The sequence below is a fragment of the Monodon monoceros genome, unplaced genomic scaffold (genome assembly GCF_005190385.1).
Source record: "Monodon monoceros isolate NGI ecotype Baffin Bay Population unplaced genomic scaffold, NGI_Narwhal_1 Super_Scaffold_3, whole genome shotgun sequence".
Lineage (NCBI taxonomy): Eukaryota > Metazoa > Chordata > Mammalia > Artiodactyla > Monodontidae > Monodon > Monodon monoceros.
Genome location: NW_021703780.1, coordinates 61,363,677 through 61,382,846, shown reverse-complemented (window position 1 = coordinate 61,382,846; position 19,170 = coordinate 61,363,677). Strand labels below are relative to the sequence as shown.

The window sequence follows — 19,170 nt, the reverse complement described above, 5'->3', positions numbered from 1 at the left end:
GAGATAGGAAACCTTCCAGAAAAAGAATTCAGAATAATGATAGTGAAGATGATCCAGGACTTAGGAAAAGAATGGATGCAAAGATCGAAAAGATACAAGAAATGTTTAACACATAAAATAATTAAAGAACAAACACCTAGAAGAATTAAAGAACAAACAAACAGAGATGAAAACCACAATAACTGTAATGAAAAATATGCCAGAAGGAATCGATAGCAGAATAATTGAAGCAGAAGAACGGATAAGTGACCTGGGAGACAGAATGGTGGAATTCACTGCTGCGGAACAGAGTAAAGAAAAAAGAATGGAAAGAAATGAAGACAGCCTAAGAGACCTCTGGGACAACATTAACTGCAACAACATTCGCTTTATAGGTGTCCCAGAAGGAGAAGAGAGAGAGAAAGGACCCGAGAAAATATTTGAAGAGATTATAGTCGAGCACTTCCCTAACATGGGAAAGGAAATAGCCACCCAAGTCCAGGAAGTGCAGAGAGTCCCATACAGGATAAACCCAAGGAGAAACATGCCAAGACACATAGTAATCAAATTGACAAAAATTAAAGACAAAGAAAAATTATTGAAAGCAGCAAGGGAAAAACGACAAATAACATACAAGGGAACTCCCATAAGGTTAACAGCTGATTTCTCAGCAGAAACTCTACAAGCCAGAAGGGAGTGGCATGATATATTTAAAGTGATGAAAGAGAAGCACCTGCAACGAAGATTACTCTATGCAGCAAGAATCTCATTCAGATTCGACGGAGAAATCAAAAGCTTTACAGACAAGCAAAAGGTAAGACAATTCAGCACAACCAAACCAGCTCTACAACAAATGCTAAAGGAACTTCTTCTAAGTGGGAAACACAAGAGAAGAAAAGCACCTACAAAAACAAACCTGTAACAATGAAGAAAATGGTAACAGGAACATACATATCGATATTTACCTTAAACGTGAATGGATTAAATGCTCCAACCAAAAGACACAGGCTCGCTGAATGGATACAAAAACAAGACCCATATATATGCTGTCTATAAGAGACCCACTTCAGACCTAGGGACACATACAGACGGAAAGTGAGGGGTTGGAAGAAGATATTCCATGCAAATGGAAATCAAAAGAAAGCTGGAATAGCTATACTCAGATCAGATAAAATAGACTTTAAAATAAAGAAGGTTACAGGAGACAAGGAAGGACACTACATAATGATCAAGGGATCAATCCAAGAAGAAGATATAACAATTATAAATATACATGCACCCAACATAGGAGCACCTCAATACATAAGGCAAATGCTAAGAGCTATAAAAGAGGAAATCGACAGTAACACAAAAATAATGGGGGACTTTAACACCTCACTTACACCAATGGACAGATCATCCAAACAGAAAATTAATAAGGAAACACAAGCTTTAAATGACACAATAGACCAGATAGATTTAATTGATATTTACAGGACATTCCATCCGAAAACAGCAGATTACACTTTCTTCTCAAGTGCACACGGAACATTCTCCAGGATAGATCACATCTTGGGTCACAAATCAAGCCTCAGTAAATTTAAGGAAATTGAAATCATATCAAGCATCTTTTCTGACCACAACACCATGAGATTAGAAATCAATTGCAGGAAAAAACCCAAAAAACAGAAACACATGGAGGCTAAATAATACGTTACTAAATAACCAAGAGATCACTGAAGAAATCAAAGAGGAAATCAAAAAATACCTAGAGACAAATTACAACAAAAACACAATGACCCAAAACCTGTGGGATGCAGCAAAAACAGTCCTAAGAGGGAAGTTTATAGCTATACAAGCCTACCTCAAGAAACAAGAAAAATCTCAAATAAACAATCTAACCTTACACCTAAAGGAACTAGAGAAAGAAGAACAAACAAAACCCAAAGTTAGTAGAAGGAAAGAAATCATAAAGATCAGAGCAGAAATAAATGAAATAGAAACAAAGAAAACAATAGCAAAGATCAATAAAACTAAAAGCTGGTTCTTTGAGAAGATAAACAAAATTGATAAACCATTAGCTAGACTCATCAAGAAGAAGAGGGACAGGACTCAAATCAATAAAATTAGAAATGAAAAAGGAGAAGTTACAACAGACGTTGCAGAAATACAAAGCATCCTAAGAGACTACTACAAGCAACTCTATGCCAATAAAATGGACAACCTGGAAGAAATGGACAACTTCTTAGAAAGGTATAACCTCCCAGGACTGAACCAGGAAGAAACAGAAAATACGAACAGACCAATCACAAGTAATGAAATTGAAACTGTGATTAAAAATCTTCCAACAAACAGAAGTCCAGGACCAGATGGCTTCACAGGTGAATTCTGTCAAACATTTAGAGAAGAGCTAACACCCGTCCTTATCAAACTCTTCCAAAAAATCGCAGAGGAAGGAACACTCCCAAACTCATTCTATGAGGCCGCCATCACCCTGATACCAAAACCCGACAAAGGTACTACAAAAAAGAAAATTACAGACCAAAATCACTGATGAATATAGATGCAAAAACTCCTCAACAAAATACTAGCAAGCAGAATACAACAACACATTAAAAGGATCATGCACCATGATCAAGTGGGATTTATCCCAGGGATGCAAGGATTTTTCAGTATATGCAAATCAATCATTGTGATACACCATACTGAAGAATAGAAACCATATGATCATCTCAATAGATACAGAAAAAGCTTTTGAAAAATTCAACACCCATTTAGGATAAAAGCTCTCCAGAAAATGGGCATAGAGGGAACCTACCTCAACATAATAATGGCAATATATGACACACCCACAGCAAACATTCTTAGTGGTGAAAAACTGAAAGCATTTCTTCTAAGATCAGGAACAAGACAAGGATGTCCACTCTCACCACTGTTATTCAACATAGTTTTGGAAGTCCTGGTCATGGCAATCAGAGAAGAAAAAGAAATAAAAGGAATCCGAATAGAAAAAGAAGAAGTAAAACTGTCACTGTTTGCAGATGACATGATGCTCTACATAGCAAATCCTAAAGTTGCCACCAGAAAACTACTAGAGCAAATCAATGAATTTGGTAAAGTTGCAGGATACACAATTAATGCACAGAAATCTCTTGCATTCCTATACACTAATGATGAAAAATCTGAAAGAGAAATTAAGGAAACACTCCATTTACCATTGCAACAAAAAGAATAATATACCTAGGAATAAACCTACCAAGGGAGAGAAAAGACCGGTATGCAGAAAATGATAAGACACTGATGAAAGAAATTAAAGATGATATAAACAGATGGAGAGATATACCATGTTCTGGGATTGGAAGAATCAACATTGTGAAAATGACTGTACTACCCAAAGCAATCTACAGATTCAATGCAATCCCTATCAAATTACCAATGGCATTTTTTACAGAAGTAGAACAAAAAATCTTAAAATTTGTGTGGAGACACAAAAGACCCCAAATAGCCAGAGCAGTCTTGAGGGAAAACAACAGAGCTGGAGGAATCAGACTCCCTGACTTCAGACTATACTACAAAGCTACAATAATCAAGACAATATGGTACTGTCACAAAAACAGAAATATAGATCAATGGAACAGGATAGAAAGCCCAGAGATAAACCCACGAACCTGTGGTCAACTAACCTATGACAAAGGAGGCAAGGATATACAATGGAGAAAAGACAGTCTCTTCAATAAGTGGTGCTGGGAAAACTGGACAGCTACAGGTAAAAGAATGAAACTAGAACACTCCCTAACACCGTACACAAAAATAAACTCAAAATGGATTAGAGACCTAAATGTAAGACTGGACACTATAAAACTCTTAGAGGAAAACATAGGAAGAACACTCTTTGACATAAATTACAGCAAGATCTTTTTTGATCTACCTCCTAGAGTAATGGAAATAAAAACAAAAATAAAGAAATGGGACCTAATGAAACTTAAAACCTTTTGCAAAGAAAAGGAAACTACAAACAAGACAAAAAGACAACCCTCAAAATGGGAGAAAATATTGGCAAACGAATCAATGGACAAAATATTAATCTCCAAAATGTATAAACAGCTCATGCAGCTCAATATTGAAAAAACAAAGAACCCAATCAAAAAATGGGCAGAACACCTAAATAGACATTTCTCCAAAGAAGACATACATATGGCCAAGAAGCCCATGAAAAGCTGCTCAACATCACTAATTATTAGAGAAATGCAAATCACAACTACAATGAGGCATCACCTCACACCAGTTAGAATGGGCATCATTAGAAAATCTACAAACAGCAGATGCTGGAGAGGGTGTGGAGAAATGGGAACCCTCTTGCACGGTTGGTGGGAATGTAAATTGATACAGCCACTATGGAGAACAGTATGGAGGTTCCTTAAAAAACTAAAAATAGAATTACCATATGACTCCGCTATCCCACTACTGGGCATATACCCAGAGAAAACCATAATTCAAAAAGTCACATGCACGCCAATGTTCATTGTAGTACTGTTTACAATAGACAGGTCATGGAAGCAACCTAAATGCCCATCGAGAGACAAATGGATAAAGAAGTTGTGGTACATATATGCAATGGAATATTACTCAGCCATGAAAAGGAACGAAATTGGGTCATTTGTAGAGACGTGGATGGACCTAGAGACTGTCATACAGAGTGAAATAAGTCAGAAAGAGCAAAACAAATACCGTATATTAACACATCTATGTGGAAAAAATGGTACAGATGAAGCAGTTTGCAGGACAGAAATAGAGACACAGATGTAGAGAACACACGTATGGACACCAAGATGGGAAAGCGGGGGCGGGGCGAGTGGGGAGTGTTGAGATGAATTGGGAGATTGGGATTGACATGTATACACTAATATGTATTAAATGGATAACTAATAAGAACCTGCTGTATAAAAAAATAAAATAAATTCAAAAAAAATGCACAAATCATAAGTGCACAGTGCATAGAATTTTCACAATGTAAACATTTCATTTAGGAGCAGGGTGAAGAATTGCTTATTATCTGCCCCCCAGGACTTCCCTGGTGGTACAGTGGTTAAGAATCTGCCTGTCAATGCAGGGGACATGGGTTTGATTCCTGGTCTGGGAGATCCCACATGCCACGGAGCAACTCAGCCCATGCGCCACAACTACTGAGCCTGTGCTCTAGAGCCCACGCACCACAACTACTGAGCCCCCATGCTGCAACTACTGAAGCCCGCACGCCTAGAGTCCCTGCTCCGCAACAAGAGAAGCCACTGCAATTAGAAGCCCGCACACCGCAACAAAGAGTAGCCCCCACTCGCCGCAGCTAGAGAAAGCCTGCACGTAGCAGTGAAGACCCAACACAGCCAGAAGTTTAAAAGAAAAAATAGTACTTCTGTCTGCCCCCCAGAGGTTTCCTGTGCTCCCCCTTCTGGTACCATCTCCCTGCAGAGGTAACCATTTTCCTGAGTTCTAGCACTTGAGATTCATCTTGGCTGGTTTCCAACTTTATATACGTGGAATCATACAGTATATATTGTGTCCAACTTCTTTCAATTCTGTTTGTGAGATTCATCTATGTTATTGTATGTTGCAATTGTTTGTTCATCCTCATTGCTGTATAGTGTTCCCTCAGTGAATAGTCCATAATTTACATATCCATTCTACTGTTGCTGGACACTGGGGGTTGTTCCACTTTTGGGCTAGTACAGAGAATACAGAGAATGCTGCCATAACATCTGGGGTGGATCTTCTCGTGGAGATACATACATCTAGGAGTGCCGTTGCCCGATAGCAGCATGTACAAATATTCAGGTACTGCCCCAGAGTTTTCCAATTTGACAGCTTATACTCCTACTAGCAGTGTAGGAGAGTTTGATTCCAGATGTATAGTTTGAAGGTAAACGAAAAGGACAGCAGCTCAGATTGGAAGTGAGGATTAGAGAGGAATCAAGAATGACTCCAAAGGTCTCGGTCTGAGCAACTGAAAGGTTAGACTTGGTATCAGGGATGAGGAGCAGGTCTTGGGAATCGAAGATTGGAAATTCACTTTTAGACAAGTTTGAGATGCCTCCTTCCCCAGACCTCCAAATGGGGATTTGGGGAGGTGGTAGACATACAAGTCTAAACATCTGAGGTGTGGTCTGGGCTGAAGATACAACGTTGGGAGTTACAAATGAATAAGTGGCTTTTAAACCACAATAAAGAAAGATACAGGGCTTCCCTGGTGGCGCAGTGGTTGAGAGTCCGCCTGCCGATGCAGGGGACACGGGTTCGTGCCCCAGTCCGGGAAGATACCACATGCCGCGGAGCGGCTGGGCCTGTGAGCCATAGCTGCTGAGCCTGCGCGTCCGGAGCCTGTGCTCCGCAACGGGAGAGGCCACAACAGTGAGAGGCCCACGTACCGCAAAAAAAAAAAAAAAAGAAGAAAGATACAGAGGTGAGTGTAGGTGAGAAGCCCAATATCACAGATCATGGAGAGAGGAAGAATCAGCAGAGGAGACTGAGCAATGAATCCAGGAGACAGTGCTATCCTGGAAGCAAGCTAGGAAAGGTGCCCCAGGAGAAAGGAGTGAGCACCTGGGTCAGAAACAGCTGAGCGGGCAAGGGAAGGAGTCCTGAGAACGGACCGCTCGATTTAGCCACGTCTGGGATCGTTGGTGACCTTGACAAGACAGTTAACTGTAAGAAGCAATGGGAGGAGAGAGACTGAGACAAAGTAGGTATAGACGTCTCTTGATGAGTTTTGCTATAAGACGGAGTAGAAAGAAACAGGACAGAAGCCAGGAGGGAAAGTGGGGCCAAGCAAAGGGATTTTTTTCTTGAGATGGAGAAGCAGCAGTGTGTTTTCTTGTATTCCTTCCTACTAGAATGTATGCCTGGGGTCTGGGTTGTCTTGTTTACTGCTGCATTCCCAGTACCTAGAACAGGGCCCTGCACATAGGGACAATCAATAATTACCTCTAAATAAACTAATGAATCAGACCTGATAAATGAGAAACTCACATTATATGCTAAATAGTGATAAGGGCCAAGGAGATAGAATGAAGCAGGAAAGAGGGTATAACAGCCTGGGGGTGGCAGTTGCCATTTTAGCTGAGGTTATCACTAAGGCCTCATGAGAAGGAGACTTCTGAGCAAAAATATGAGGAAGTAAGGAAATTGGTCATGTCGTATCTGGGAGAATAACATTCAGGCAGAGAAAAGAGCCAGTGCAAAGGCCCCAAGGCAGGACCAATCTGGTACTGTGCCTGGGGTAGTTTGAACAAGGCTAAGTAGTAGGAGAGGAGGGCATAGAAACAGTGAGGGGGTCAGGCCATACAGAGCTTTGTAGGTTACTGCAGGGACTTTGTCTTTTGTGATGAGTGAGATGGGGAGGCCACCTGTGGGTTTGAGCGGAGGAGTGACCTGATTTGATTTATATTTGATAAAACTGAACATCCATACTGAGTAGTGATGTGTGGAATGCTTACCCTTTGATCTTAGAAACACAGTAAAGTCCCCTGCTCTTCCCACTTCTATTCAACGTTGTGCTGGAGCTTCAAACCAAAGCATGAGTCCAGGGAAAAAAAAGTCATTATCTATAGATGGCAGGATTGTGAACATAAAAAATACACAGCAATCTGCAGGTAAATTATTCAAATAAAAAGAGAATCTAACACTGCTAGAGATAAAAAGAGTCACTCTATAAGATAAAAGTTTTATTCCTCCAGGAAGATATAACAATTTAAAGTTTGCCTAACAGCTTCAAAATCTATAAAGTAAAAATGGATGCAATTAAAAGGAGAACGAGACAAATCCACAATCATAGTGGAAGATACTAACACCCTTCTCTCAGTGATTGACAGAGCAAGCAGAGAAAAAAAAAATCAGAATATGAAGATAGGAACCATACCAAAGTAAATTTGGCCTAACAGACAAATAAAGCACTGCCCTCAAACTGCTGCATCCACTCTCTCTTTAACCACATAGAGAATATTTGTAAAGATTGGCCACACTATACCTTGTGAGGCAAGTCTCAACAAAGTTCAATAGACTGAATCGGGACTTTCCTGGTGGCACAGGGATTAAGAATCCACCTGCAAATGCAGGGGACACGGGTTTGATCCCTGGTCCGGGAAGATCCCCCATGCCGCGGAGCAACTAAGCCCGTGAGTCACAACTACTGAAGCCGACGCACCCAGAGCCCGTGCTCCGCAACAAGAGAAGCCACTGCAATGAGAAGCCCACGCACCGCAATGAGGAGTAGCCCTCACTCGCCGCAACTAGAGAAAGCCTGCACGCAGCAATGAAGACCCAACACAGCCAAAAAAAAAAAAAATAGACTGAATTACACAGTGTTCTACTGAAAATTCCCATGTGCTATAATCATAAAATTGACTGTCTACAGCAATGAAAATACACAAGTGACAGCTACATACAACATGGATGTGTCCCACAGACAGGATAGGATGTTAAACAACAGAAGTAAAACAGAAAAATACATTAGGATTCCATTTCCATAAAGTTCAAAACCAGGCAAAACCAAGCTACATTTTTTAGGGTATGTGGATAGATAGTAAAATCATAAAGAAAAGCTAAGAAACAGAATAGTGGTAATCTCTGGGCAGGTGGGGCGTTGGAGAACTGCAGAGAGGAGGGGTGGAGAGCGCTCTTGAGCAGTAGACATTATTTCTTCATTTATGTGGTGGCTACATGGGCACTAACAATTATTTGCTACATTACACACATGTGAATGTACTTTCCTGTAGGTATCCTATATAGTCGGAATTTTAAAGTACTGAATAAATGAAAACAAAACATGACAGACCGTGATAAAATGTAATTCTGGGTAGGTTGTATGTTGGGAAATGGAAAACAGAAAGTCAGAAATTTGGGAAGTATGTCACTCCCTGTGATACAGCAGGGAATCCATGTAGCAAAATCCCTCCCCAAGGGCCTTGAACTATATCCAGGCAATGTGGCACCTTGGTAAGCAGGGAAAAGATTTAGAGCTCCTCAAGTTCAGGAGGAGAAATTTTTGTTTGCATATACAACAAAATTATCTTTAAGATCTTTTTTCTGTTGACTCAGTATATTTTAGAGAAGAAATTTGAAAGGTGGAAAATGCCACGCGACTTCTAAATGAACACTCACTTGGCATCCTGCATCTGTGCTTTTAAATCTGCATAGAGGATCCTGCCGTGAAACCAGGTTGAAGAACCAGCATGCTCCTGAAACTTTAACCTTCCTACAGATCCCCTGGGGGTCTTGCTAAAACGTAGGTTCTGACTTAGGAGGCCTGGAGAGGGGCCCAAGAGTCTGCATTTCTCACAGGCTCCCCAGTGGTGCCCATTCTGGGCCAGAGACCACATTTTGCATATCGACAGGTGAAAGAAATCCAGTGTAATTTGAGCTATTGAGCTTGTGAAACGAAGCATGTGCGTTTTCTGGCAGAGTGAGATTCATAGGGCTTCTCCTGTTATGAAATGAGAGAACAGGCACAAAACAGCACAGCAGGACACAGTGAAACTCCTTTGGGGGTCACTAATTGAGACAGCGTGGCCCCAGGCGTACTCTGACCCTTGAAAATATTTTCACAGGGCTCTGTTTTTCTCCACCAGATTATGCCTTCTAGTTGGTCTTGATTGCTTGTTCCCAGCAAAAATATTTGAGGTGAAGAAATAAATTTAGCCAACACCAACACAAAGTATGGAATGGTTCATCGCTGCTCTCAGGCCGGTGTTTTCATAGTATGTGGCTGGATCTTACTAACGCAGGTGATCAGCTGAGTGGTCGTGGTGAGAAGCCACAGTGTTTTCCAAATAAGCTTGTTTCTGCATCTGTTCCCTCTGACCTGAAAAATGCCTGTTTGTTCCATTTGGGCCTTTCTAAACAATGCCTACTTGGTGCTCTTTACCCGAATGAGTTCCTTCAGACAACAGAAAGATCCGTTTACAGAAAAGCCTTTCAGGTTGCTTTCTTGAAACAGCTGTCCTTTGGAAGTGGGCATGTGGACAAAAGGACACAACATATTAAATTTATTATTTTCTTTAACCTTACTCTGAGTCTCACAAAGCCCTGAGTTTTTACCAGTAAGTAATAGTAAAGTATACAAATTCAAACAGTTATGCTATCGCTTCCCTGGTGGCGCAGTGGTTGAGAGTCCGCCTGTCGATGCAAGGGACACGGGTTCGTGTCCCGGTCCGGGAGGATCCCACATGCCATGGAGCGGCTGGGCCCGTGAGCCATAGCCACTGAGCCTGCGCGTCCGGAGCCTGTGCTCCGCAACGGGAGAGGTCACAACAGTGAGAGGCCCGCGTACCGCAAAAAAAAAACCACACTTATGCTATGATTTCCCTATCATTTTAGGTTAAGTCTTCTTTGCTTTCAAGGCTTAGACTTCTCATTTTCTTTTCTCTCATTTTTAAATCTGCCATCAAAGTAATCTGTGTCCCATTAGTTTTTTCATATCTCACAGCAGAAGCAGCCCTAGAAGCAGAGCCACAGCCTGCAGCTGCCACCCCAGTCCCAGCTCTGTGCGGTCACCGGACTTCAGTCCTAGCCAGTGATTCTTCGCCATCCTAGGGGCATTCTGCCTCACTTAGATGTGCCAGATAGTCTAAATTTAGTGGAGAAGGTCAGTACTGTCTCTCATTTTGTGAACGTAAATCGCAAACTCAGGTTACATACTCATTTTTTTCCCAAAGTCTGTCAGTAACAAATACAATTAATTGCCTAAGTGCATTTACAGTGCTATAGTATATATCACACATGCCATATAAAGACTAAATTGAACATGTCCTCTGCAAATTATAAGGAGGAAAAAACAGTGTTAAATGGCCCCCAATGAAACAATCAGGGAAATCCTGAATGTAGGACATTCTGCAATTTAAACAATTAGCCTGGTCTCTTCAGAAAGTCAATTATCATGAAATTTAAAAGGTAGGAAAACTGTCCTAAAAGCAACTCTATTCATAACAACCAAATGCAATATATGAACACTGATTAGATCCTGGAGAGCTATAAAAAGCATTTGGTATCAGCTCCCTGAAATGTTCACTTTGCATACCATCACAGAGTCTAAAGTTATTCACCTCTGTAGAACATTTGAATTCTTATCACTCTTCTAAATTGTATGCTATTCTACTTGTCCAGGACCTAAGTTCTACCTTTCTATTTTTTTCAAAATCCCCAAAATGAAACAATCCTTTGCAGTGAGACCTGTGTCATGGATTAAGCGCTCACCATGATGTTCTGGAGCCTCATCCTGATGCATCTTGAGATAGATAGATTTTTTTTTTTAAATCCTGCATAAGATTGACTGGACTGCATGAATCCATAGTGGAAAATGCTCAGCTCCTAGTACTTTAAGTATGGCTCTGTCTCAGTTTCTTTCTCTTTTCATTCTAGAATTCTAGGTAAGCATTTATTGCCCTGTATAGCTTGTCTATATATCTTAACTTCTTTTCATATTTTTAACCTATTTATCTCTCTTTGCAGTGTTCCAGAAAATTTCTTATGACATATCTTTGAGTTCATCAAATCTCTCCTCAACTGTGTCTAATCCACTTTTAAACCCATTCATTGGGTTTCTAATTTCAGTTATTTTTCATTTCTAAAAGTTCCATTTGGCTCTTATTCTAATAATCTATATCATTTTCCATTCCTTGTTCTTTACTTTTTATTTTCTGCTTTACCAACAATGGAGAGAGGAGTGCAGAAATCTCCATCATGATAGCAGATACGTCAGTTTCTCCTTGTAGTCTATCACTCTTTGCTTCCTGGTTTTTGAAGCTATTTTACTAATTGTATTCAACTTTCAGAATGTTACATCTTTCTAGTGATAGATGTTCTTTCTATCACTAATAACACTCTTTGGTTTAAAGTCTATTTTGTCTGATGTAATACAGCTCCTCTTAGCTTTCTTTTGGATAACGTTATCCTGCTATATCCTTTTCATCATTTTACTGTAAATATTTCTGTGATCTTGTTTGATTTTTCTCTTGTAAATGGCATGTAAGTGTATGTGTGAATTTTTTTATTCTGGTCTTATAGTCTCTTTCACCTGGTCCATTTAATCCATTTATATTTATTGTAATTAATGATACATTTAGACTAGGTACAATAAAACTACCATACTCAATATTGATGATGTCAAAGACATCCTCACCAATTAAACCAACGAGCCTACACTAACTTTAATACCAGATATTAATTCAATATTGAATATTTCCCAGATCATGTGAACCTGAAATTCATTCTGATCAGTTTCCTTTATATTTCCAAGAATTTATATAAGCACTTAAATTTCCTTTAAACCAGTTAAATAGAGCTAATTTACAAATTAATTTTGATAATACCACCTGGAGGTAAAGACATCATATCTATAATATACACAGACATACATATATCCACGTGGACACAGATATCTCATAGTTTTCCTGCTTGAATTAAAAGGCCTCTTCCCCCACCCCCCCTTTTTTTTTTTCAGTCTTAGGAATAGGAGAGGGTCAGATAAGATGAGTTCCTGAGAGCCCTGGTAGAACATTTACATCTCAAAGGCACCCGGAGAAAAAAATAAGTTCCTCGTAGAAAACCAGCATCTTCTAACTGCATATGCAAAAACCAGTTTTGGAATGTCAAAAGAGCCCATTTTGGCCATTTTCATGGTGGTTTCCTTCAGTTCTCAAATAGCCAGTTCAGTCTAAACAAACCACAGTAATAGACAATAATACATATCGTTCACTCACCTTCACACTTCCAGATGAACTTACCTGCTCTGAATCAGACTCAAGACCAAATTTAAACTATCAGTTTCTAGGACTGTCTAGACCACATTCAAGTTACCAGGACCCTCTAAATGGTCAAAACCAGGGCCCTCTAACAAGGGTCAATACCAGGAATGTCTCTGAGAATGATTAATCCTTTCACTTTCTTCCTCTCCTACAGGTAGAGTTTCCCCCAAAACCAGGACCCCTTAATGAGGGTCAAAACCAGGGAGAGAAAACAGGATTTGGACATAATGTACCAAGACACTCATGCACACACCCAAGATAAAAGCCAAACCAATTCCAAAAGGCTTACATTGATAGAATATCATAAAAGCCTATACATAAGCAATTTCATCCCATTTTCCTTCCCTTTTACAAAACAGTTCTAATTGAAAGATGGTGTTATAATCTAAAGCACCATTGAGGGGCCATTGTTCTCCAGATCCCAGGGAATACTGAGGCCAAGCAGTATTACAATAAAATATCATTTTTTCCTTCATGGGAGCATAGCTGAAGATCTCCCAGTTTTGCAAAATACACCCTAGGGTGTTGTGGTCTGAATGCAGGTTGGAAAAGAATTTCCAGACATAAGGCAGAATGTAAAGAAGATAGAATTTATTAGAGGGAAGGGTTGCTGCCAGAACAGCGGGCAGACTTCCTAGTAGTCTGGGAGAGTCAAGACTGAACATGTGCTATTGATCAGTTTTTATAGCCAGAAAACAAAGGAATGGTCCAAGTGAAAATTTCGTTTGCTGATTGGTCGAGGCACATATACCTCCTTCTATAGGGTGGGAGTAGGACAGGGCAGATGCCTTTCCTTATTTGGGACAGGTCCCGTTACCCAGGTGGGTGTCACCCAGGTGGGCTCAGGAATTTCATAACCATCGCAACATGGTGGGGAGGGCGATTAAGAGTCTGGTAGGGGGTGTGATGCTGACACTTTTTCAGGCAGGGTTGTCCTTTGTCCTTGAAGCACCATTGTCCTTGGAGCACCACATATGGGACTACAAGGTGGAACAGAGTTATGGTTTCCCATTATTCTTTCACACGGCTGGTATTACTAGAAACAGGCAGATCAGTATCCGATGGCCTCTCAGGGTTGCAGTTCCCTAGCACAAGAATGGAAGGTTTCCTACTTGCCATTCCAGATGGGGGCGCAGGCAAGCCTTGGTCTAACAGGGAGTTTCCCAATTACCACTCAGGTGGTGCCTGATGGCCAAGGAACTCCTCAACCCAGAATGGAAAATCCAATTAAAGCAGTACTCCACCCAAAACCAGATGATCAAGTCCTATGCCTTTCCCTCCCAAAAAAGGGATATTCCAATCAAGGCAACCCAGTAGGGAAGAATATCCTGATGTCCCACACAAGGTTCTGGCACTTGCCAGAGGTGTCTAAGAGACCAGGACCAGAGCCTTGTTTCCTTCACCATAGAACCAAAAGCACCATGGGTCAGCAACGCCTGGTCAGCAGCAAGTTCTAGGGTTTGCCCCTGAGACGAAGGTGCTCAGGCAGCTGCTGGACAGAATCTGAGTGTCACCACCAGCCAGGGGACAATGTGCCATGGGCAAGATGCCCACTTGGGACAGCTGTCGTTTCATGGTTGCCAAAACTTTAACTGAACTGAACTTGGGTCTGCTCACCTGCTGCACAACAAACCCAATCTACTGACACCAGGTTGTGGTGAAGGAAAGTACAGCATTTATTTGCAGAGCACCAAGCAAGGAGAACAGGCAGCTCATGCTCAAAAGACCCTAACTCTCCGATGGCTTTCAGGGAAGGGTTTCTAAAGGCAGTGTTTGGGGTGAGGGCTGCAGGGTGCAAGACTTTCTTCTGATTGGTTGGTGTTGAGGTAACAGGTTGGTGTTTCAGGAATCTTAATTATCAACCCTCCCTCTGGTCCCAGTCTGGGATCTTGGAGTCAGCTTGTAGTCCTCCACCTGGGCAGGTGTCTTAGTTTCTGCATAAAAACTCAAAGATATGCGTCAGACTGTTATGTGTGTCTCTTGAGGGGAAACTAAGACTGTTTTATCACTGAACTAATTGGTTTTCCTACGGAACCCTTTGCTTTCTCTTTGTTTCTGCATGCCCTCACTTCCCTAATTAGTAATTGCTTAAGTCTGCTCTTTGGAACTCAGGGAAGGCCTAGGAGACCAAAGCCTTTTTCTACAAACAAGAAACGGGGACACAGAGGAACTTCTGTACCCAGGAAGGCCTCAGAGGGTCCTGCTCAGTTTCACTGTCTCCTCAGCACCACACACACACACACACACACACACACACAGAGGCATGTATGCACCCACATATGTACACATGCAGGCACACACAAATACATGCACATACATATGTGCACACACTCAGCCCCGGAGCAGGGGCTCCCCCAGGCTCTTGGGAGGGCCCTCATCTTCACCACCTGAGCTAGACCAGTCCCCACAGCACCTTCAGTGTTCTTCTGCAGAACCTCTTCCTGGTGGCTTCCACACGCCTATTTGCACTGTGTGTGTCTCTGTGCTCCCCATGGGAGAGTGAGCAGGTGCCTTGGAGAGCAGGGAAGGGAGGGCCATGTTCAGAGGTTTTACCTCAAGTCCCCAAGCTGGCTCCTGGCACACAGTAGTAGGTGGGCAATAAAGACTTGAAATGTCTGAAGAAACCTTCTGCAACATGGACGTCTCGGGGTCTTGGATGCTATGGAATTTATACTGAAGTGCTCAGATTCTGCAGCAGGCTTCTCCTTTATCAGCTAACTTCAGTGAGACTCAACCGTGCGCCTGGCACTAGGGAAAAAAGGATGACTTAGACATGATACCAGCCACAGCCCAGAGGGGACATGTATCTTACACTTTTCCTGACAAGGCAGCACTGAAAGTGTTAGAAGTCAGATGTACACCCAGGCTTGAGGGCAGGGGAGAGGGAGTGATATATTCTGGCTGGGGATAGAGGTGCTGGGGCTTCTTAAATAGGGTAATATTCCATCTGGGTCGAGAAGAATGGACAGGCTTTTCCTGGGTGAAGAAGGGAGAAGGTGTTCCTGGCTGAGGGAACTGCCCAGAAGTATAAAAATGCACAGCATTTTCCGGGAGGTGAAAAGTCTAGCTTCTCCTGGAACCTAGGTAAGCAAGGGTCAAATTCCTCAGGGCCCAATTTTTTAAAATTCCTAGAGCCTTCCAAACCAGGCTGAGGAGTTTGGACTTTATCTTGGGAACTGGGAGCCACTGAAAGGGGATTAAGTAACAGCAGGATCACTAGGGTGAGCACGTACTGAAAGCTGTGTGGCGATAGCTGGTGGGTGAGAAACTGGAACGCTGGCGCGGGGCCATGACCCACACCCACACAGCTGAGTCGGGGCCATCCCCACTTTCTCCACCCTCTTCCCTAAATTAGATGACTCGGGCAGGCTGGCCTATCCTTCAGGGAGTGTGTCCTGCGTGACGTGGCACAGTGAGACTAGACAGGCCGGTCTGCAGGAAGATTTCTTCCTCACTGCTAGTGGAGGCCCCCGGGGAGCACTTGGGGTGGGGCTTAGTTAAGCCGAAAACCCTGCTGCCCTTGGGCCCCTGACCACTGAGAGCTGAACTCGCTCCCCTCGCCCCTGCCACACAGAAGTTGCTTCCCCAGCCCTGGGTCCCTGTAGAGTGCTGGGCCAGCACCTACAGGCTGGTGAGTGCCACCTGGTACATTTTCAGGAATTTTGTGACTTGATTGCTAAACACAGCCTTTTTTTTTTTTTAAGAATTCTTTTCTTTTTCGTGTTTTTTAAAAAATTTTATTTATTTTATTTTTGGCTGCATTGTGTTTTCGTTGCTGTGCGCAGGCTTTCTCTAGTTGCGGCGAGCGGGGGCCTACTCTTCGTTGGGGTGTGCGGGCATCTCACTGCAGTGGCTTCTCGTTGCGGAGCATGAGCTCCAGGCACATGGGCTTCAGTAGTTGCAGCACGAGAGCTCAGTAGTTGTGGCTCGTGGGCTCTAGAGCACAGGCTCAGTAGTTATGTTGCACGGTCTTAGTTGCTCCGCGGCATGTGGGATCTTCCCAGACCAGGGCCCGAACCCGCATCCCCTGCATTGGCAGGCGGATTCTTAACCACTGTGCCACCAGGGAAGTCCCGTAAACACAGCCATTATTAAAAATTAAGTTATATGAACTAACAAATTATTTAAAACAGAGGTAGTCAATACTCAAAGCCCACCACTTCCTAATTATTTTCTACACTATTAGCTCTGTTCTTGAGGTTATCTGTATCATTGCATATGTGTGGTGGACGTTCTGTTTAACGGTGAGCTACTGCACTTCTCTCCCAACTCCATGTTCAGTGACACCATGTTGGTAGCTTGGAATCGGCTGTGGTGGGAATATTTACACCATAGAAATTGGTAAACCTACATATCAGAGCTCTTGCCGCAGAGAGCCAGTTGTTAGCCATCTGCCAGCCCACCACCACTAACGTCCACCCCCCTGCTTTGCTGGCTCCCTGGGCAAGCACACCCACCCAGGCCTGTTCTGTCCTCTCCTAGCAGCCACAGCAGCACAATGGGTCTTGTCAGGTTAGAGTCTTGTCAGATGGGGTTCAGGAAAGTGTGGGGATGTTACCAGGAGGCCTGAGGTGTTACTTAGTCCTGTTACAGGGATGCCTCCTTGTGCTACCCACAGCCCTACCCAGGGCCTCACAGCATGAACAGGCTCCCAGGGAGTCTGCCAGTGTGACTGGACAGAGGGGCTGGCCTGATCCCTGGGGGAGGGAATCGAAGAGGGGCCTTGCTTATGTCAAACCAACAAACACCAAGCCACCTCCTCTTCCAGGTAACAGGCTGGGCATCTCTCCAAGGTGCCCAGTGTCTGAAATGCGGCCACATAGCCAGGTACTGTCTAGGGAAAAGTCATTTATGAGAACAAGAGCATGCCAGGCGGATGGCTAGAGGCAGCAACATGCCATCTTTACTATTCGACAGCATTAAAAGGCAGCCCTCTCTGTGGGTCTCTGAGACTTATTTTGCCACAAATTTTAATTATCAGGAATATCATCATGACCTTGGAGTTGGTAAGGGAGGGGTCTCTTAAAATGACATTAAAAAAAAAAAACTAAAGGAGAAGACTGAGGTGAAAGATTGGTAAATTTGGACTTTATTAAAATTAAGAACGTCTGTTCATCAAAAGACACCACTGATAAAAAGGCAACTCACAGACTGAGAGAAGAAATCTGTAATACATAAAACTGACAAAGGACCCATATTCAGAATATATAAAGAACTATACAGACAAGCCATTTAAAAGCTGGCAAAAGACTTGAACAGGCACTCCATGAAAGAGGATATGCAAATGACCCAATCAGCCTGTGGAAAGGTATGCAGCCTTATTAGCATTAGGGAAATTAAGATTAATAGCCACAGCGAACTATCACTACACACCCACAAGACCGGGTGGAACTTTGAAAACAATGACAAGTGTTGGTGAGGATGCACAGCAACTGAAACTCTCGGGAGTGTAAACTGGTACTACCTCTCTGGAAACAGTTTGGCAATGTCTACTAAAGGTGCACACATACCTACCTGATGGCCCGGAGTTCCCAGCAATGAGTGGATTCATGCACCTAAGGACACGTACTAGGATGTTCAGTAACGCTTTATTCATCACAGTCCCAAACTGGAGACAACACAAACGTCCCTCAGCCATGAACTCGAGTATGTTCATACCTCAGAACCCTAGAGGGCAGGGATAAAGGACATCATACACTGCACACCAGAATGTGAGTAAATCCCACCGAGGAAGCCAGGCAGCAAAGAGCACATACTGCATGAGTTCAGTTTTGTAGAGGTCAGAGCAGCTGAAACTGACCTCTGGGATAGAAACCAGGATAGTGGGTTCCTCTGGGGAGGAGGTGAGGGGTAAAAAAAAACACTCCCTAGAATTCGAAGTCTAAAAATCAAAATCGTCTCCCCTGCTGCATTGAGAACTTTTTCTCCTTTGCTTGTTGGAGGTAGGAAGGTCGAGGACAGGTTGTATGTCTGAGGAGCCCCTATCTTCCTCAGCACACCCCGCTTTCTCCTGTGCTGCTAGCCAGGCAGGAACTCCTGGGACAGTCCAACCAGCGGTTGAGCCACAGTGGTGATTTCATTTTGGCATCAACTAAGATTCCCACTGGCAGCTCTGCTTTTCATCTCCTTTTAATTTTACTTATTTATCAAGTATTTTCTTAGCTCTTACTCTGTACCAGGTGCACTGTTGAAAGTATGTCATTAGTGTGTTATTCATTCAGCCTGTAGTAATGACTTCTTTGCTGAGCACTTAGTATGTGCCCGATAGTAAGCTAAATTCTCAATTAATTCTCACATGAACTCATGGAAGGGGAAAATATTTGTTTCCATTATAGATAAGGAAACAGAGGCTCAGAGAGGTTAAATGACTTGTACAAGGTCACATAGCCAAGTTGGTGGCAGAACTGAGATTCAAAGCCAG

At 42.6% G+C, this 19,170-nt stretch overlaps 1 protein-coding gene across 1 annotated transcript in view; it reads left to right on the top strand.

Moving 5' to 3' along the window:
- The window catches only part of SLC6A20 (solute carrier family 6 member 20), a 90,406-nt gene that overhangs the window by 30,041 nt on the left and 41,195 nt on the right, over window positions 1-19,170 (top strand). The window lies entirely within an intron of this gene.